At 36.9% G+C, this 20307-nt stretch overlaps 1 pseudogene across 1 annotated transcript in view; it reads left to right on the top strand.

The window, feature by feature from the left end:
• Positions 1-20307, top strand: part of LOC100406525 (keratin, type I cytoskeletal 18-like) — a 129633-nt pseudogene that overhangs the window by 53468 nt on the left and 55858 nt on the right. The window contains exon 4 of the transcript XR_013527434.1: positions 5859-5957. The product of XR_013527434.1 is annotated as a keratin, type I cytoskeletal 18-like (transcript). The remainder of the gene's footprint in view (positions 1-5858; positions 5958-20307) is intronic.

Genomic DNA, 20307 nt, shown 5'->3' with positions numbered 1-20307 from the left:
TCTTCAGGGAGCATGGTCCTCTTGGGGAGTATCCTCCCTCATCTGTATGGTTGTAATGAAGCTGGAGATGCAATATTCTCTCATGGTAAAGAGCACATGGCTGTGGGCTGGACTCATATCCAGGTGTCAGTACTTACTATGTGACCTTTGGCAACTTAACCTCCTTGCCCATCAGGATCTTCATTTTAAAATGGAGATAATACAGTACCTTCCTTATTGGGTCATTTGTTTCGCCTGGGTTTCCCCCAAAAAGCCTAAGATAAGGGATTGGGTGCGGCTGGTTTGCACTGCAAGGGATCTCAAGGAGTGGAAGCAGGTGAAACAGGGAGGAAGGAAAACCTAATCCAAGGTTTTGTTCTGAGCTGTTCATGGCCGTGGACACTGGGGCTTAGCCCTGTTGCAGGTTTTTTAAGGACTGTGTAGACTGCATTATAAAATTGTCTCCAAGGAATTAAGGAGGGGAGGAGTATTTACATAAAACCTCCCATTCTTGGTTGACCCATAAAAGTGTTCCCTCTGTTGCATATGTAGGTTTGCACATTTGTATCAGAATATTTCCATAAGAGACTCTCCTAGCTCTGATACAGAAGCCCAGGACAGAAGCTACTGGGAGAGACAAGATGTTGTCATACCATATAGCTGCCACCAACTGGCTGGATTAAAGAACTTGGAGATTTAACAGGAGATATTGTTAAAGGATTAAATGGAAAAAAGAAAGTGCGAAATTTCCAGACCATTGTCTGGCTCAGAGTATGTACTCAATTCATGTTAAACAGGCATGCATACTTTTCTGGGCAGATACATACATACATATACATAAATTTATATAATTATGTTTTTACGTTTCCTTCTGTTATATCATGCACATATTATGTCTTAGGATAAAATTGTCAAAGCTTCATTTGACCATGTAACAGGAACAATACTGACAGTCTATCACTCCCATGTCTTTGCGGAAAAAGGGAGAATTAATTGTAACTTAAGAGATTTGCTAGATTGCAAGCAAGAATATCCAGGTAACAGAAGAGTTAACAAATTCCTGATGACCCAAAGTTACCAATCAGTACATGTGTTGGAACAGGATCTCTTCCTAACCTCAATAGACATGCGACTCACACACACAAATGAGTGTGCGCACACTGAGTTGAGCTAATAGCAAGTTTCAGTATGAGTTGTTTCTCAGAAAAGTTTGATGACTGCTTCAACCCAGAAACAAGGCAAGCAACTTTGACTGACATTTACACCTACTTATTTTCTTGATTTCCAGTTGCCTCACTGGGAACACTGAACTTTTCCTAATCGTTGTGGATAGTGAATTAGTAAGCTTAGTTTTAGGTCATTCATGATTTCTTAACCCGTAATTGAAAAAATGCCTCCTTTTTGTCTTTGTTTTTCCTTTAATGATTCCTCATATTTAAATTTTTATTTCTTATGCTGATAAAACATCTAGAAACATATAGGCAGCGTGTTCAGCAAGATATCTGTAAGGGAGGACTTTTTTAAAGTCTGCCTTTCTTACAGAAGACCAAGGAATTGGATATATCTTCTGAGGAAGTAAGTAAGCACAAGGAAAATAAAATTTTTAATAACAGTAGAAATGTAAATAACCATATCCTTTTTATGCCCCCCACATTTTTTAGGTGGTCAGAAGGTCATTTTAAGCATTTTAAATTAATTTTGAATTTTCTAGGTTATTTTTCCTTTTTGGACTGTCTAGTAAGTGTTAAACACATGCCTTACAATATTATCAAAAGCTAAACTATTGATATGCCTTTCGACAGATCCTTTTGGGTTTGTTAAATCAAACATTTTGACTCTTTTGTGTGTGATCTTGAAAATCATATAATTGGTTCTGTTTTTGAAAACCTCAAATATAATCGGAGTGGTCCCCAGCAGAAGTGGTGCGTAAGAAAAAATTAAGCTTTTCAAGTCATTTTATGAAAGATGCAATAAGGGGAGTTCGGTAGGAGGACTACTCAGATCTGATTAAAATCCGCTGCAGCATCTGATAAGGTAGTTCAAAGGAAGCTGTGGTTTTATGCTAAATGCTAAAAGATTAGGTGTGTACTTTATAATGGATTTACCTAGGCTCCTCACAGCATTTTTAACTACAGCAGTGGTAATGAATGGTCACAAATCTAAGCCTAAATTTAAAACTTGGGAAGTTTGGGTCTGGTGTTAAGAGTCACTTACTGTAAATAAGGACTGGCTGCCCTTGAACATTTTTAGAGCACGTTTGAATCTGGTGGTAAAGCTAGCAAAATTCATTGCCCGTTTTTCCTTTGGAAGTGGAAAAATTTACAGTATCTCTCTTGGGTCTCTTGAGCTATGTGGAGATGCACAAATCTCAGTTTTAGTGAGAGCCATCCCCTGACTTTATTAGTCTTATGGGAACCAGAATCAGCTTCATTGACTGGGAGATTTGCTCATTTTAGAAAAGTACAGAGACTTTTGTATTTAGGATACCCTATCTTATCTGAATTATGACTCTTAACGTACTTATTACTTAATTTATGGGAGTTTCTTTGCTGTTTTTATCTTCTTAACTCTGTTGGTTGGATTTGAAAATACAGCAATTAGGACAAGATGACTGACCTTCCCCAGGGTCAGTGAGGAAAATCGGTGCCATCCAGTGAAATATTTGCTTTCTGTTAAGATGATGATCTAGATTATTTAAAATAGTAACAATAATAACTAACATAATATCTCACTTTAAATAAGGTGGTATTTTCTAATATATTTTATACACTAACATATTTAACTTAGAGTTATTTATATTTATTATATGGATATCATAGGCAAGATGCTGAGAACAAAAGCAAGTAGAGACATTGCCTTAAAGATACTTATAGTCTGATGTGGTCAATGAGACAGTTTAAAATAGCTGCATGCCCAAAGGAAATGGACATATATGTTCACCGAATGCCATGAATTAAAATATTCACAGCAGTACTATTCATGATAGTCACAAACCGGAATTACTCACACATCCATAAACATAGAATGAATTACTAACCTGTGGCATAGTTGCATGATAGACTACATTATAGCCATAAGAATAAATTGCAGCCGTACCCAATAACATGGAGCAATTCCATATGTGTTGTGTTGAGTGGAAGAAGCCAGATACCAAACAGCATAAACTGTCTGACTGTATTTATGCCAAGAGAGTAAAACATATCTGTGCTGCTGGAAGTCACTACAGACTTAGTGTTGAGAGGTGCAGTGATTGAGAGAGGACAGGAAGGGGCTCTCTGGCATGCTGACCATGTTCTCTTTCTTTGAATGGTGTTTTTTGTGTTTATGAAAATTTATTAACTTTGCCTGTATGAGTTATGCATTTCTCTGTATAATATACTTAATTGAATTTTTAAAATGAGCAGTATCATTAAGTAGAATAAGAAAAGACTTGTGGATAAAGTCTTCTGTAAGAAACAGGGCTGTATCTATTATGTGCTACTACCTTAATTTTTTTTCGGTAAATTTTTTTTTAATTAAAATTTCCACTTGCTTTACTTTTCTGGAAGAATTGGGAGGATTTGAAGATCTGGAAATACAGACAGTCCTGGAAGAAGAAAGCATACAAACCAAAGTAAAAGGGTGGGAAAGTATTATTGGGTAACAGACTGAATGGACTTGCAAGTACTTGAACAGCAGTTGGAAAACTACGAAGAGGAAAGTATTGTATTAGGCTTGAGCCAGACAAAATGTTTTAAACTATTATGGATGTGGTTTCTATTTTTTTCTTTAGATGATGGAAATCAATGAAAAATTTTGTGCTATGGAATGTCATTAAGATTAGATGTTTGAATATCTGGCAAATCAGCTTTAGGGTATAGATTGAAAGGCAGAGAGACTGAAGGAGAAAAGATTTCCCCTTTTCTCTACATTATTACAGAGGACTGTCACGTGGGTCTGCAGTGGGTGACAGCAGTGGGACAGTGACTGGTGCCTAAAGTGTGCTCAGCAAATACATACTAAATGAATAATGTGAAGCAATAAACAAAATAAGAGGATTTTGCATTTGACTCTGTAACTTAGCATTCTTAAGGAATGAGTTTGCGTTATCAAGTGGTTGATCATACTAAAGCAGGATCTTCGTTTTGTTTTTGCAAAGTAATGCCACTTAAAATTGGGACTGCAGTCTTTCATAATCGGTACGTGATATTCAGATAATTGAATCTTAACTATTTGGAATCCAGATTGTTCATAAGATTCAGTAATAGCCCAGGTTGTACTCTTTTTCTGCTAATTCCTTCACCAGGCACTCTGAAGTAAAATATAAACTTTCCTCAGGTAGAATATTGAACCTCTTTCTTATTATCCTGGATAGATCAACAGTTATTGCATACTTCTGAGTGTTTTGGTTAAAAGTTATTGACATTATAATTCTTCAGTAGTGCTTTTACTAAAAGTCGTTAATTCCAGCTTTTTTAGAAATAAGATCAATGGTAGTAACGAATATTCTCTTTGAAAAATTGTATTTTATTATGTCACTTCTCTGCTGAAAAATTTGATGGAACCATTTGGGAGGCATTAACCACTTTAACTGGCATTTAGTAAATTTAATGTTAATGGTTTAGTAAGTTTCTTGAGTCAACACTAAGAAAAATCTATCACTAATGGCAAGCTCAGAAATAACATGACCCTGAAAAGATTTTAGCTTAATTTTGTTTTGTTTTGCTGATTATATTTTAAACTATCCACTCTATGTCAAGGTCTTCAGTCCTGCCAATGAATTAGTTATCTCTGAAACACATCCTGGAGTTAATTGTAAATAAATACTATTGCAATTTAAATATGGATTCAGGAATAAGTGACGAGATTGCATAATCTATTTTTAAAAATAATACCATTCTTTTTGTTTTTCTATGGAGAAAAAAAGCTTTTTGAGTTTGAATTTACACATATGAGAGCCAAAAACTTTTACAATGCAACCCTCCCCAAGAAAATATATTCATAATTTTAAAGGGGTGAAATAAAGTTATACTTATTCTTTACAGAGAGCTGGTGCATAACTTTAAAAAATAATATTTGCCATATGGAAATGTTGAATAAAAGAATGTTCTTAGTTTGTATATAATGTCTTTTATAAAAAACAGTATATCCTGAATTTGTATTTTTCCTTTTCAAGGTAGATTTTGCTCTTTCTATTGGTATCTGTTTTTCTTTTACAAAGTGATAGACACTAAAACATTTGCAATTCGTGCTTTCAATCATAAGATATGACTGTAAAAAGATAAGCAATGCAAATCCAATGCATCTTGTTTTTACCTTTTTAAAAATTTTCTTTTGCCTTTACAAATTTACTTTCTTACATTCCATTCAAAAATATTATCTGTTTAAGAAGGGGAAAAATATACCTTGTGACAATTTGCATAATATGTGGATATGCATCTAGACATCTGGATGGCATTTTAATATCTCATTCTCATTCAAGGAACTAGACCTCCCCCAGATGGTAGAGACAATTTTAAGAACATTGTTGTAATCAAATAAGGTGTCCAGGAAACCAAACACACTCCAAGATAGGCTTTGCTGCCAAAGAAGATTTTTAGTGAGGTGTTTGACTACAAGATTGTACAGCCCTTATCAGTCTCTGACAAAAGGAGAGGTACCAGCAGGCAGTTTTGTTATTCAAAGAAAAAGAACAAAAATGTACCACCAGTCATGAATTTTTCATTTTGAACATTTTAAAGATTAAACATATTTCACAAACATACACAGAATATATATGTGTGTATATATACACGCATACATGTGTACATATAACATGTATATATACATGCATATGTTTTAATAAAGTAGACCTATACAATTTAACAATAAGTTGATTTCTTCCTCCCTTCTTTTCTTAGAAAGAAGTCACATCTTTGCGTGTTAAAAACACAGGACTGTGGAATTGTTTGGTCTGGGTTTAAAACCCGATCCATCGTTAACTAGCTTTGTTATATGAGGTAGGTGACTATTCTCTTGTTGTATGTGTTTTGTCATCTTGAATAATAATGATCTTTGTGTCACAGGGTTGATAAAAGGATTAAATGCATTACATACACAACAAACATTTAGTATGTGCCAATGCATAGGTTGCACACAATACACGTTAGTAATTATAATTGTCTGATTTTTACTACTTTTTTCTTTGCTTTATTTTTCAATCTGGCCATCTGTAACATGAGATCTTGTGCTTGGGACAAGGATCCAGTCTCTAGAATCTGACAGACTGATGTTTATACTTAAATCTATCTCTTACCAACTAGACTGTCATTGAAACTCTGTCAGAATTAGCTTGCTTATGTAGCAGAGGGGCACAGTTCCAAATTCACTGGATTGTTTTGCCTATGTGAACATGCACATGAAGTAAATGCTTTTGGAGGTACCTATTTTTAGGTCACATGTCTTTTTACTGCGATTTGCATGGCGACTTTTACCCAAAGGACTGGACACTCAGCATCCTTATTTCTCTTTACTCTGTTTCTCTGATTATCATTGATTAATTTGAACCAGATAGAATGTGGGATTCTGAAGTGTTTGGCTGTGCTTTTAAGATAGGGATGTTGCATTTGAGGAGCTCTTTGGCATGTCTGTCCTTAACTATACCAAAGAAATAATAGTTTCTCAGGACAGACAGGCAGAAAAGGAGGTAGAGGGGTGAATCTCCACCTAGAAGAGAGAGAAGATGCTCAGCGTGAAACAGAGAAAAGAGTGTTTTTTCTTGGGTTCCAAATAACTTCCTTTTTTTTTTTTTCAATTCCATGGCGCATCTTAGATTCATTCCAATTGATTTTTGTATTAATCTTGTATGTGATAGGTTTTCTTCATATAGCGAAAATATCCTAGATTAAGATAACAAGTAACTAGATCATCTGTGGTATTTTTAATGTAGCCTATGTTGTCTATAGAACACCAGTGAGCATCAGCAGATTGCATACATCCATTTTGAAGACCACATCTATTATGAAATTTGGAAATGAACCGATAATATCAGGGAATGGAAAGAGCAGGGATGGCAAATGTTTGGTGTACCCTTGACAGACATCACTAATCAATCACAGCTTCTTTCCCCTTGAATACAGAGAAAGTCTTAGATTGCTTTTCATTATGATGTCAGGAAGGCACTCAGTTTCATTAAGAGTAGTGTGGGATGTGGTATGAGAAATAAGTCAAAGCAAATGGTTTAGGACTAACCCTAGGAATAACTTCCTATGTGGGCTATATGTTCCATGTGATACGTGGTGCAAGTGTAGTGTCTTAAAGGAGATGGATAAGATGAACATAAAGGATGCAAAAACATTTTTTACATTGTTCTTGTTTCTAAGGGACTGAGTGAGATCTGAGTGAAAAGGCAAGTACATGAAAGTAAAACAAACAAGACACATCATATTTCATTAGGGGTCAAGTAAATGTAACAGATAATGAGAGCAATAGATGTAAGAGGTCCTTTGCCCCAAGGACGTGGGAGACTGGCCAGGGATGATAGACTGGGGAGAGGTCATTATAAAGATGTGCATGGGCACCCGTGAGCAAGCCTACTTGTCTGGAGCAGACATTCTTACCAGAAAACGATGGAAAATAGAATTGACAGACCAAACAGGAAATAAGTTGTAGAAGTCATTGAATGCATACTAGGAAATGAGGCCATCTGTAGGCAATGGAGAACATTTAAATAATTCAATTATGTAGTTGTAGATAACAGAACTGAGAGGGATCCTAAGAAATCAATTGGCCTAGTCCACTTCCTTAATGCAGGTGTGTTCATATTATTTTACTTGAATGGAATAGTGGATTTTTTATGCTTAAAAGGGAATTTCTCATGATAGTAAGGAGAGATGAGATGGCTTGGTTCTTGATTGAAGTTTATATGCTTATATTAGTATATCGTGGTTTTTTGTGTATATAAGTTCAGTATACACTTAGAGCAGTGTTTCTTATCCTCAGCACTTTTGCCATTTTGGACTAGATAATTATTTTTTGAGGCAGGAGGAGTCTGAATTATAGGGTGTTTAGAAGCTTCCCTGGCCTCTATCTCTAGAATGCCAGTAGTACCTGTACTTGTAGTTGTGACAACCAAAAATCCATCCAGATGTTGCTAAATGTCCTCTGTGGGTTAAAATGTTTTTTTTTCTGACATTACTAAAGGTCCTCTGTACATTACAAATATTCCTGGTGGAGAACCACTGACTTGGAGCAAGAGTTTCTCTTTAAACTTGAAATAGAGAAAGCACTTGCATAGAGAGTTCAAAACAGAATATTGACATATAATTAGGTAGTGGTTTGCAGGATAAATTAGAGAAGGTAGAAATGGGAGCCAATGAGAATATGTGGGAATTTATCTTTATCTCTCTGTGCATATGAGAATTTCATACTCTTACTTCCCTTCATGTTTTTTTTTCTTAACAGAAAGCAAGGCAACTATCAAAGACAATGAATGATCATGTCAGTTTAGAAGTGAGTAGATGGGTTTATAAGCTAAAACTCTGTGGCTCTGACAGTAATAGAGGCCCTGATAGTAACAGAATAGCATAGTTGTAATGGTAGTAGAAGCAGCATTAATTGTGCACTCATAGTACTTCTCACAAGAACCTTTAGAAATGTTTGCTACTATGGTTATCCCCATCCTGCCAATGTGGAAGCTGAGGTTTAGTGCTTATCCATGGCAGTGGTTGGGATTCCAACTCATATCTATCTTGCTTCCAGCAGTCTCTATTGCTTCATCCTGAAATAAGTTGGCATTGCAAATGGTGGATAAGAAAAGGCAATCTGAATGGTCACACTCTCTGTTAAGTTATGCCATCCTTCCTGAAATCTCACTCTCTTTATTGAGAGAGGTGAACAGAAATTGTTCCCCTTAACAATGGCATAAGCTGGTACAATACTTAGAGCCCCATCTGCTTATAGAAGAAGTTTTTTAAAAAATGTTTCAGGCTTACATCATTTGTTTCATGCCCCAATCATTGACTTGGCTATTTCTCTGAGTCATAATTCATTTTAGTGGGAAATAATATTTAGAAATAACAATCTGAGTGGTAAGGATGTTCATTGCTACTGCACTGACCATTGTTTTTAGTCTTATTCCTTGGAGAGAGCTGAAAACTTTCCTTCCCCTTTTTAAAAAAATGACTGATGGTTGCCCAGGCTGGAGTGCAGTGGTGCAATCTTGGCTTACTGCAACTTCTGCCTCCTGGGTTCAAGTGATTCTCATGTTTCAGCCTCTCAAGTAGCTGGGATTATAGGCGCATGCCACCATGCTTGGCTAATTTTTGTATTTTTAGTAGAGACGGGGTTTCACCATGTTGGTCAGCCTGGTCTCAAACTCCTGACTTCAAGTGATCCACCTACCTTGGCCTCCCAAAGTGCGAGGATTAAAAGTGTGAGCCACCTCACTTGGCCAGTTTGTTTTTTCTGCTATTGAAATGGTCTCTGTAGCAAGCCTTCTTGTTTATACATCATAGTGCATTGGAAAAGTCTATTTTCAAGGTGTGATTAAGTATCTTTGGACTCAACCAAGAACAGTTGTAATGTCATTACTAGTTAATTTGAGTAATCACCTTGGTGACTAGTGCTGTGACCCAGTAGGTCCTCAGGAACGATTGTCAAATGACTGAATGAAGAATGGCATGGATTCAGACTTCTGGAAGATAAGAAGTACTTGTGACTGAAACACATGGAGACTTGGGAGAACTGTAGAGGCAGGCAGGAAGAGAAAGGATAGGTGTCTTAGGCATTGGCAGGGGGAGGCAGGGTATCCTCTCCTACCCTCCTCTGTCTTCCTGAAGCATGAGGTGGGGAAGGGGAAATAGTTGAGCAGAGCAGGAGGCAGCGAGACAGCCTGTAACTGACCGACTGCATCCTGGCTGATTGCTTCACCTCTCCTCTGACCTTCAATTTTCTCATCAGAAATAATAAGCAAAGAGGCCCTTATGGATGTCAGCCTCACAGGGTGCTTGTGAGATCAGGGGCCAGCTGCTCACAGAGCCTGGTACATAATATATGCTCAGCAAACATTTGTGGACTCAGAGGCTTCAAGTCTTCCTGAATCCGGCTCTCTGTACCCAACAGACTCCGGCAAATGCTTATTTTCAGGAAAACTCAGATGAACCAAATCCTATCAGGTCCAGAAGCAGAGGCATAATGTGAACAAATTTTATTCTTGACCTTCTATTTGGTAAGACATGAAATAGAAATTGTCTGTTATATACTATTGGGGCCTTTATGAATTTTGAATTACCACAGCTCATGTCCTCAGTAGGGTATACAATAGATTTTAATAAAATAAATTTTACTTAAAAAAATGACTGATGAACCCTAAGCAAAAAAGGGGAAATAAAATAGTTGTTGTCCTTCCTTTTATATGAAAAGATCATTGAGTTTTGGAAATTGATTTTTGGACTGTAGAGGTGTTAGTAGAAGATTTGTGCTCACCTTGAAGCCTCTCTGCTCCTTAGAGACCTCCACACTGCCACTGCAGGAGACCTAGTTAATCCTTTCGGAACAGCAGTAGTTATCTCTGATCCATGCAGCATTCCCCATGTATTTCATTAATCTCTGTGTTGTTCAGACCATTTCCTTTGGGTCCAAACGAAGGTGATATAGTCTCACTTTTCACTTAATTTCAATGACTTCATATCTGTCTGTTCCTACACCCATTACATGAAATCTTAGTTATTCTTAGAGATAAAGGTGAGCAAAAAATAGTGACCTTATTCCTAGGTTAAGATCTGCCTTTCTGTTTCCTCTTTTCCTTCCTTGGGACTGTGCTGAACACTGTGAAGCAGGCCTATAGTAAGGTACCTGAAATGGGGCATCCAGCTGCCGGAAATGACATCTTTTGAGCCAACTAAAAGACTGGTTCAGAGATATTTTTTCATCAGTTCCTTTTTGCTTTCAAGTGTGAAGATTCTGTAAGCATTCCTGTTAATCCAGTTATGGGAATAAACTAACGAAAGTAGAAAGAAAATGTACTGTGTTCTTGAAGCTTGACAATGAATTCTAAATTTTAGAAATCCATTGTGAAAATCAGTTTAAAATTGTGTACATACAGTTTTCACTTACTAAAGTCAAAACAAGTAGAACATCTTGTAAAACAAGACCACCGTAGCCTTTTTACTGTATAGAGCCATTTTTGTTAAGTGATAATCATAGACTATACATAGTAATTTAAAGTATTGAAAATGAAAAATAATCTAAAGTTAGGGAATATTAGCAAAATTAAATAGTAATATCAGATAATTACATCAAATTTTATTATTATTAGCATTTTGAGACAGTCTTACTCTGTCACCCAGCCTTGAGTAAAGTGGTCCAATCTTGGCTCACTGCAACCTTTGCCTCCTGGTTCAAGCAGTTGAACTTCTGAGTAGTTGGGATTGCTGGGATTACAGGTGCATGCCACCACTCCAGGCTAATTTTTTGTATTTTTAGTAGAGATGGGATTTCACCATGTTGGTCTCAAACCCCTGAGCTCAGGTGACCTACCTGCCTCAGCCTCCAAAAGTGCTAGGATTACACTGAGCCTGGCCACATCAAATTATTAAACTAAAAATAGGAAATCAAGTCATTGGATTTTTTTAAAGATTCATAATTAAAAAGGTATATAACTAATGTTAGAGCTCTTGTCTTAGACTTGTACTGATCTACTTCTAAGATGCGAGGCTAATTTTAGTTGGCAAGGTCTAATAGCAGGTTAAATACCTAGCTGTTGGGTAACCTTCATCTCTGACTAAGCTGTAAGATACGGTGCTCATTTATACTAGGCTTCAGAATGGCATTCTTGATATGCAGAGAGAACTTTGTGATGATTGTATTTGTCTGAATTCAAACCTGAAACTAGGTACAGGGTACATTCCATAACAGTCATACAAGAAGAGTTTAAGTGATTGGTCTCTTTAAGACCAGCCTACATTCTGCTTCTGTTGAAATGGGGATAGGCAAATTTCAGGAATTTAATTGTATAGGTAAATTTTAGAAACTTGTGTTGATTTCTGTATATTAGACTTATCAAGTATTTCATATATAAGATAACTTTGAAGATCTTGAATCTTCACATATATTACAATGAAAGTTTTAATAATTCACAACTGAGGAATAATAGTATTTTTCAGACTGTGAAATAAATCCTATGAACTTTGGAGGGCAAACATTTTCCCTTGTTTGAGGGCATCATTTTCAATGTGATAAAATCAAATTGCATCAACTTAAGGTGAGATTCTGTGAGTTGTGTGACTAAAAACTAGTGTTTATTCTCAGATTTAAACGTGAAGATAATGCAGAAAATCAATATCGAACTTTTAGACAGTCAAGTGAACTACTAAAGTTGAGTGTGTGAGTTGAAATTTTTGAATTCCATCTTATTAAAATAAGATTATATCAGTTTCAAACTATCTTATTGATTTTAAATATTTTTAAGCCCACTTAGCAGAAGTGCGAGTTTTAAAGTTCTTGAAGCAGATTCCAGAAATGAAATAACATTTTGAAATGGAAGTATCTCAGCTGTAAACATTCCTGGATACTGTGTTTATCCAGTGTCCTAATGTCCTCAAAACCTCATAGTAGTTGAAATGCAGTCAATATTTGTTGAATTAATTGATATATATATATATATATATATATATATTTTTTTTTTTTTTTTTTTTTGAAATGGAGTTTCACTCTGTTGCTCAGGCTGGAGTGCAGTGGGGCAGTCTCGGCTCACTGCAACCTCAGCCTCCCAGGTTTAAGCAACTCTCATGCCTCAGACTTCTGAGTAGCTGGGATTACAGGCATGCACCACCATGCCCAGTTAATTTTTGTATTTTATTAGGGACAAGATTTCACCATGTTGGCCAGGCTGGTCTTGAACTCCTGACCTCAAGTGATCTACCCACCTCGGCCTCACAAAGTGCTAGGATTACAAGCATGAGACACTGCCTGGCCAGACTTTTTTTTTAACTGCCTTGTTCCAAAGATGCTTAAATCTGTATTGGGAAAAGGAAAAGCCCTTCTGCTGTCTATGCCAGTGATTCTAGAAAGTGTAGATTTTGGACCCTTGTGACGGGGAGTGGGGGTCCCCAAGGCTCTTTCAGGGGACAAAAAGTTACAACAGTTTTCATTATATTACTAAAAATGTGCCTTTTTTCTACCTTTCACTTAAATGTTTAGATTGAAATTTCTAGACTACCTGATGTATGAAATCGCAGATTGAAAGCAGAAACAGTTATGAAAATCCAGTTACCCTTTGTTAATCCAGACATTTAAAAGATTGCAGTAATGTAAAACAGTGCTACTCTTCTTACTAAGTTACTTTGTTTTGGAAAATACGTTTTTTGTTTTTTTTCTAAAAAATGTTATTTAGGTTAGCATACCACTTTTATTAAACGAATAAGTCAGGAAATTATTTTCAGCTTTAAAAAAATTGGTAAATAGCAATAGATAAAATCCACATGAAAAGAAAACTATACCAGGTACAGTGGCTCATGCCTGTAATACAAGCCCTTTGGGAGGTCAAGCGAGGAGGATCACTTGAGTCCAGGAGTTTGAGACCAGCCTGGGTCACATCATCATTACCAAAAAAGAAAAAAAAAAGCTGAGTATGGTGGCACTTGCCTGTGGTCTCAGCTGCTTGGGCGGCTGGAGCCGGAGGATCACTTGAGCCTGGGAAGTCAAGGCCGCAAGTGAGTCCTGATCGCTATACTCCAGCCTGGGTAACAGAGTAAGACCCTCTCTCAAGAAAAACCAAAAACAGTAAAACAATCAAAAAAGAGAGAGAAAGGGAAAAGAAAGGAAGGGGGAAAAAAACTCTTTGGGGTCTTCAATTAGGTGTGTTTTTGAGACAGAGTCTCACTTCATCACCTAGGCTCGAGTGCAGTTGGCATGATCTTAGCTCATTGCAACCTCTGCCCCCCAGGTTCAAGTGACTCTCGTGCCTCAGCCTCTTGAGTAGCTGGGATAACAGGTGCATGCCACCCTGTTTGGGTAATTTTTGTATTTTTAGTAGAGATGGGGTTTCACCATTTTGGCCCAGCTAGTCCTGAACTCCTCAACTCAGGTGATCCATGCACCTTGGCCTCCCAGTGCTGGGATTACAGGTGTGAGCCACTGTGCCTGACCCCAGGGTCTTCAGTAATTTTTAAGAGTTTAATTGATCTTAAGACCAAAAGTTTGAGAAATGCTAATCTATACCAACATGTTACATTACATTATAGTTTCTTTTTGTTTCATTGTTGCAGTATAATTTTTAACATAGTGAAAGTAATAGATTTTACATATAAATTTGGTGAATTTTGGCAGGTGCACAGACCCGTGTAACTAACATCCCATCAAAATGTGGAACATTTCCATCACTCCAGGAAGTTCCCTCTGACTGCCTTTCAGTCAATCCACCACTCTCTGTAGACAGCCGCTGTTCTGATTTCTTTTGCTATGGATTAGTCTTATCTTGAACTGTAAGTGAATCATAGAGCATGTACTCTTTGTGGCTTTAGCCACTCAGCACTCTGTCTTGACTTTCATTCCTATTGTATATATCGTCGCTCATTCCTTTTTATTGGTGAGTGCTATGCTAGTTTGAATATGCCACAATTCGGTTTATTTATACTCCTGTTAATGCAATTTGGGTTTTTTCCAGTTTGGAGTTAGAACAAAAAAGCTTCATAAATGTTCTTCTAGATACCTTTTGGCAGACATGTTTTCATTGTCTTCACTACGTATGAGTAGAATTCATGGGTCATAGGAGAGATGTATGTTTACCTTTGTAAGATGTCACTGTACTGTTTCCGGAATGTGTACCACTTTGCCCTGCAGTCAGCAACACCCGAGAACTTCAGTGGCTTCACATCCTCACCAACATTTGGTGTTTTGTAGGTATAACATGGTGTCTTGCTCTGTGGTTTTAATTTATATTTTCTTACTGATTTTGAATGCTTGTTCATGTTTTTATTAGCCATTGTTTTTGTGAAGTGTGTGGGAGCTTTGTCCATTTTAAATTTGTTTGTATGACCTTGTGTTATTTGTAGTAATTCTTTATATATTCTGGATACTAATCTTCTATGAAATACACATATCATGAGTATTTTCTCTTAGTTGGTAGCTTGTCCTTTCATTTCGTTAATAATGAACAGAAGTCTTTAATTTCTCCCTTGTTTGAAGACAGTCTTTAATTTTAATGAAGTCCACTTTGTAATTTTTCTGTTATGTTAGTGCTGTCTTGGGGGTTCTCTCTAAGTAATTGTTGCTGACTCCAAAACTTTTAGCCATTGCCCTGGTGTTCTTTGCTATCACCAATGGTGTGTTCTTGAAGTTAATTTCATCGGTGTCTTTTGAAGAGAATGACAGAAGAATGGAAGGTATTGACAGCACATCAGAAATTCTGTGATGTGGCATTTTAAGTTCTCAGAGTAAACAATAGCCTTTTGTTGTTGATACTATGGAATAATTGTTTATTGTAAATGTGCGTGGGACAGTTTACACATTCTAGATCCCTAATTAATAGAAAACCATCTGGCATAAAGTTAATAAATGTGTGCTAAGTACCTATATTACAGGTTCTATGCCATTCACTGTGGGTTCAACAGAGCTGGGAATCTAATGGTAGAAAGTAAATCTGCTGCAGCAACTTTACATGTTCTCAAGAAAGTGGTGGTAGGTGAATAGCAGTGTTTGTGGGAACTCTTAGCCTTTCAAATGGAGAGAATGTGTTGGATTCTCTGTGGTTCTTTATGCTCCAACCAGGACAAAGAAGGGGTAGAGAGGAATGGTAAATTTCTAACAATGGACTTTGGTACTTTTCAAATGAAGTGTAAGTCAGAATATATTTATTCAGTGGTGAGATTGCAAGGCTTTTCTGCCCATCGTTTCATTTTCAACCATTGTTTAAAGAATAGATTTGTGAGCTGTATCCCAGGTGAACTATGTAAGGATTTTTTTCGAGCAAGATTATGCATCATTTCTGAAAATGAAGTAAGACTTTTTATTACTACAGTAATTTACTCTAACATAATTTTAAAATCTAATTACTTTTGTGAATTTAAGTTTATTTTATAGTTTATCCCTAATGACTTCCTAATTTGGAAGACTGTTTTGCTTTGAGTGTTTAGTAGACATTAGCAGGGCAATAGAAATTAAAGACACAAGCTGTGTCATTAAATCATAATTAAATTGGGACTCATAGGCAGGGCACAGTGGCTCACACCTGTAATTCCAGCACTTTGGGAGGTTGAGAGAGATGGATTGCTTGAGGACAGGAGTTTGAGACTAGCCTCGGTATCATGGCAAAACAAAAATCAGCCAGCATTGTGACACACGCTTGTAGTGCCAGGTACTCTGGAGTCTGAGGCTCAAGAATCGCTTAAATCCATGAGGCAGAGGTTGCAGTGAGCCAAGATTGTGCCACTGCATTCCAGCCTGGGTGACAGAAGGAAGGATTTGGAAGAAAGGAGAAGTCTGATAGTTGAGAAGAGGTTGTAAGTATCTAACAGCTGAAAATAGTTATACACACACGTGCAAAACACATAAGAATATACATGTATACATACAGATTGTCAATGTTGTAGTTACAGATGTGTTGAAATCTGTTTCTCTGTGAAATAGTTTTCTTAGATTTTTTGTTCATTCTTTAATGTTGAATCAGAGGTAAGAAGTTGTTTTTCACTTTTCTAAATATCCAGATCAATATTCTGCTACCTACCTCAAATTATGATTCCTACATAATACTTAATAACAAATACTTGCTAAGTGCAAGCGAGAATGTGTGTTAAAGAAGTTGGTTTTGAAAATATTCTTTTAAGAAGTGGCATAAGAGGCTGAGCGTGGTGGTTTATGCCTGTAATCCCAGCACTTTTGGAGGCCAAGGCAGGTGAATTACCTGAAGTCAGGAGTTCAAGACCAGCCTAGTCAACATGGTGAAACCCTGTCTCTACTAAAAATGCAAAAATTAGCCAGGCGTGATGGTGGGTGCCTGTAGTCCCAGCTACTTGGCAGGCTGAGGCAGGAGAATCGCTTGAACCTGGGAGGTGGAGGTTGCAGTGAGTCTAGATCGCGCCACTGCACTCCAGCCTGGGCCACAGAGCGAGACAGAAAGTGATAGTTATGTTCTTCATACATCATTGCTTAGGTATTCATATCAGTTTTCACCATTTTTCTGTTCTTTAGCTCCATCATAACTTGAGACATTATGTACAATCATTTATTTTAAAAGTCTGAGCACCTGTCATATGCAAAATATTTTATACCTTGAAGGACACAGAGGAGAATAAGACACAGTCCCTTATTTGAGAGTCTTGGAGGACAGCAGGATTACACTGTCTGAGTGGCAGATATTTAAAAAGTAGCAGAGGGAATGAATGAAAGTAGGGAAAATAAAGAATTGTGAAATTGAAACTGAGCATGAACTAGCCAATTTCATTGTTCTAAATTAGAACCTTGGATTTGTTTTTAAAATCCCATTGCCGACGACATGGGTAAGTTTGAGATCATTCCCCAAGGCTGAGTGCAGAAGAGAAGTCTTCCTCCAGAGATGGGCTGGGAGAGGACGCACCCTGAGATCTAGACAGGAATGAGTTTTATTACCATCTAATCATGTCAATGGCACGCTTAAGGTGCAGTAAAATGAAGTTTGGGATGTATTAGTATGTTCTTTTGTCATTTCAATTAAATGAAAAATGTTACTTGGACAGAATTATCCCAGCACTTTCACTCCCGGTCATAGGACGTTAAAACAAAGAATATCAATGAGTTATTATATGGCACAAAAGAAAGGGGCATTTCTAAGTCAGAATCCCTCTTGAGTTGCTTCATATGTCTTAACCCCAGTCTTTACTTAAAGATTGCTTGTTCAATATTCTGCAGTCTCCTAACCAGAAGTTCTTGGAAGGAATAATTCATTAATTTGAAAAATCTCTTCCATTTGTACCCGGGTCTGGTCCCAGGTGAGAGCCATTGGCTGGCATTCACCATCAGGGTATAAAGCCTTCCGTTCAGTCACGGGGGCTCATGCCTGTAATCCCAGCATTTTGGGAGGCCAAGGTGGGAGGATCACCTGAGGTCAGGAGTTTGAGACCAGCCTGGCCAATATGGTGAAACCCCATCTCTATGAAAAATAGAAAAATTTCCCTGGGTGTGGTAGTGCATGCCTGCAGTCCCAGCTCCTCTAGAGGCTGAGGCTGGAGAATTGCTTGAACCTGGGAGGCAGAAGTTGCAGTGAGCCAAGATTGGGCCACTGCACTCCAGCCTGGGAGACAGAGTGAGACTCCGTCTCAAAAAACAACAACAAAAAGGCTTCCTAGGGGAAAATAGCACAAGTGGTGAAAACTATTTCATTTTCTGCTTTTCTACAGGGCAAGAGAAACAACTACATTCCTGTTTCTCTGTGAAAACCTTAATATAGTTATGAAAATTGTTCAATAAATAACCATTTTTAGGTCATCTTTTGAAACTGTAATTAGTACGTTTTTGTCCAAAAAGTATTTTTAAATCTTTCACAACGCAGACAGGAAGATGAAACAGTTTTCCCTGAAATTATTTATAATAACAATAATATTAATCTCCACTTCATGTTGAAGGGTTTCTACCTGCCAGGCACTGAGCTGAATGTTTTATATCACTGATAGTATCCATATTTAAAATAAAATTATATTTGACCACATAATGTACACATAAGGGGTATGTGTGTATTGTTGGGACAGAATTTTCATTAACACTACCTACCCTTGACAAATGATTTGATTTCATTTTTTAAAATGCTGGTTATGTTATCATTAAATCTTCATATCTAATCTCATTTAGGAATGAGACCTAAAGTTTTAAAAACACACTCTATATGCATTGTTTCGTGGGAACTCCACCATGGCCATATGAAACACTGGTATTGTCATTTTGTAAGAAAAACTGAGGTTTGGAATAGGTTAGTTACATGTTCAAATTCACACAGTAAGTGGCAGTCAGAGTTCTGAAAGCCAGGAGAAACAGCTGTGGAGTTAAAGAATCCTGTTCTACCAATTCAGTTTGTGACCATGGGCAAGTTATTTAATAAGATTACTCTGAGGATTAAAGGAGGTGACGCACATTAAGTGATTAACACAGTCTAAAATGGAGTAAACTCTCACTAAATGTTAGCCATTAGCATTCAACAACTTGATTTTAGTGGAACTCTTTAAAGCTAGCCTGGGGATATTGTGATGTCATAGCCTTTGTAAAAGTGTTGCTTTTTAAAAAACGTCAGGACTTTTTCTTCTGTCTTCCCGGAAATGTACAAATTAATGTTCAAGGGTCTTTTGAATTGAGATAGAAGCTGTAATGAAGCCAAATAAAAATATAGACTATTAAGATTCCTGGAATGTGGGTAAGAGAAGTGTTGGAGAGAGAGCTCCTCCTCTGTTTTAGAAGAAAGGGAATCGGGCCACTTCACAGGCCCTGTTTGTGAAAGACAGAGGGTACGAGAATCTTACAGTCACAAGTAACCCAAAATGGCAAACAAGGACACACCCCTTAAAGAGACCTAGCTATCTTTATGTAGAGGTATGGACTTGAGAGAAATATGTGTTATTTAGAAAATTGGAACAACGCATTAAAAAAAAAAAAAAAAACAGCCTTAGGGTAAGAGAAGCCTTCACCAAGATAGAAAACACACAACCTATGTTTTAAAAAAGACACATACTTGTTTGTAAAAGTATATTTTTAACCTGCAAATGGTACTGTTTGCAATCTAGGTGACAAAAGATTAATATCATATACAAAAAAATTACTAAATGACAAAAAAAATCCAGTGGTATAGGTGATATAAAAAGGCAGTTGACCATCTGTGAATTAAGCAAATGAAAAATGTTCTAACTCACTAGTAGACAAGGAAAAACAAAGTAAAATAACATTGTAGCATCACTACCTCAGTCAGACCCAAAACCTAAAAGGCAAGAACACCTGTTAACACCAACTTGTGCTGATGGGAAGAAGAGAGTGCTCATGCTAGTGAGATAGGAAATTGTTAAAACCTTCTCCAAAAGTAGTCTGGCTGCATCAATGGATATGTGAAATAGATACACTTCTTGACTCCAGTGCTCTGCCCCATTAAAGTGAAGGCATCAGATTTAAATAAGAATACATCATATATTGAAATGTATTTTTGCATTATTTCTTTTGGCAAAAGAATGAAATGGTGAATGCCTTTCATGGAGAATGACAAAATGTATTTTGATATATAGTATTCTTATGGAATATTATACATTCCTTGAAATAATTAGTATACCCTTTGACATCAACAAATTTGCGTACAGCATCAAAAAATAGACCATAGAGAAGTGTGTATAATTAGTACCCTACTTTGGAATATTAAGGGCAGCT

Source organism: Callithrix jacchus, chromosome 15 (assembly GCF_049354715.1).
Source record: "Callithrix jacchus isolate 240 chromosome 15, calJac240_pri, whole genome shotgun sequence".
Lineage (NCBI taxonomy): Eukaryota > Metazoa > Chordata > Mammalia > Primates > Cebidae > Callithrix > Callithrix jacchus.
Note: the sequence above shows the minus strand (reverse complement) of the source record. Positions and strands in the feature narration are given on the sequence as shown.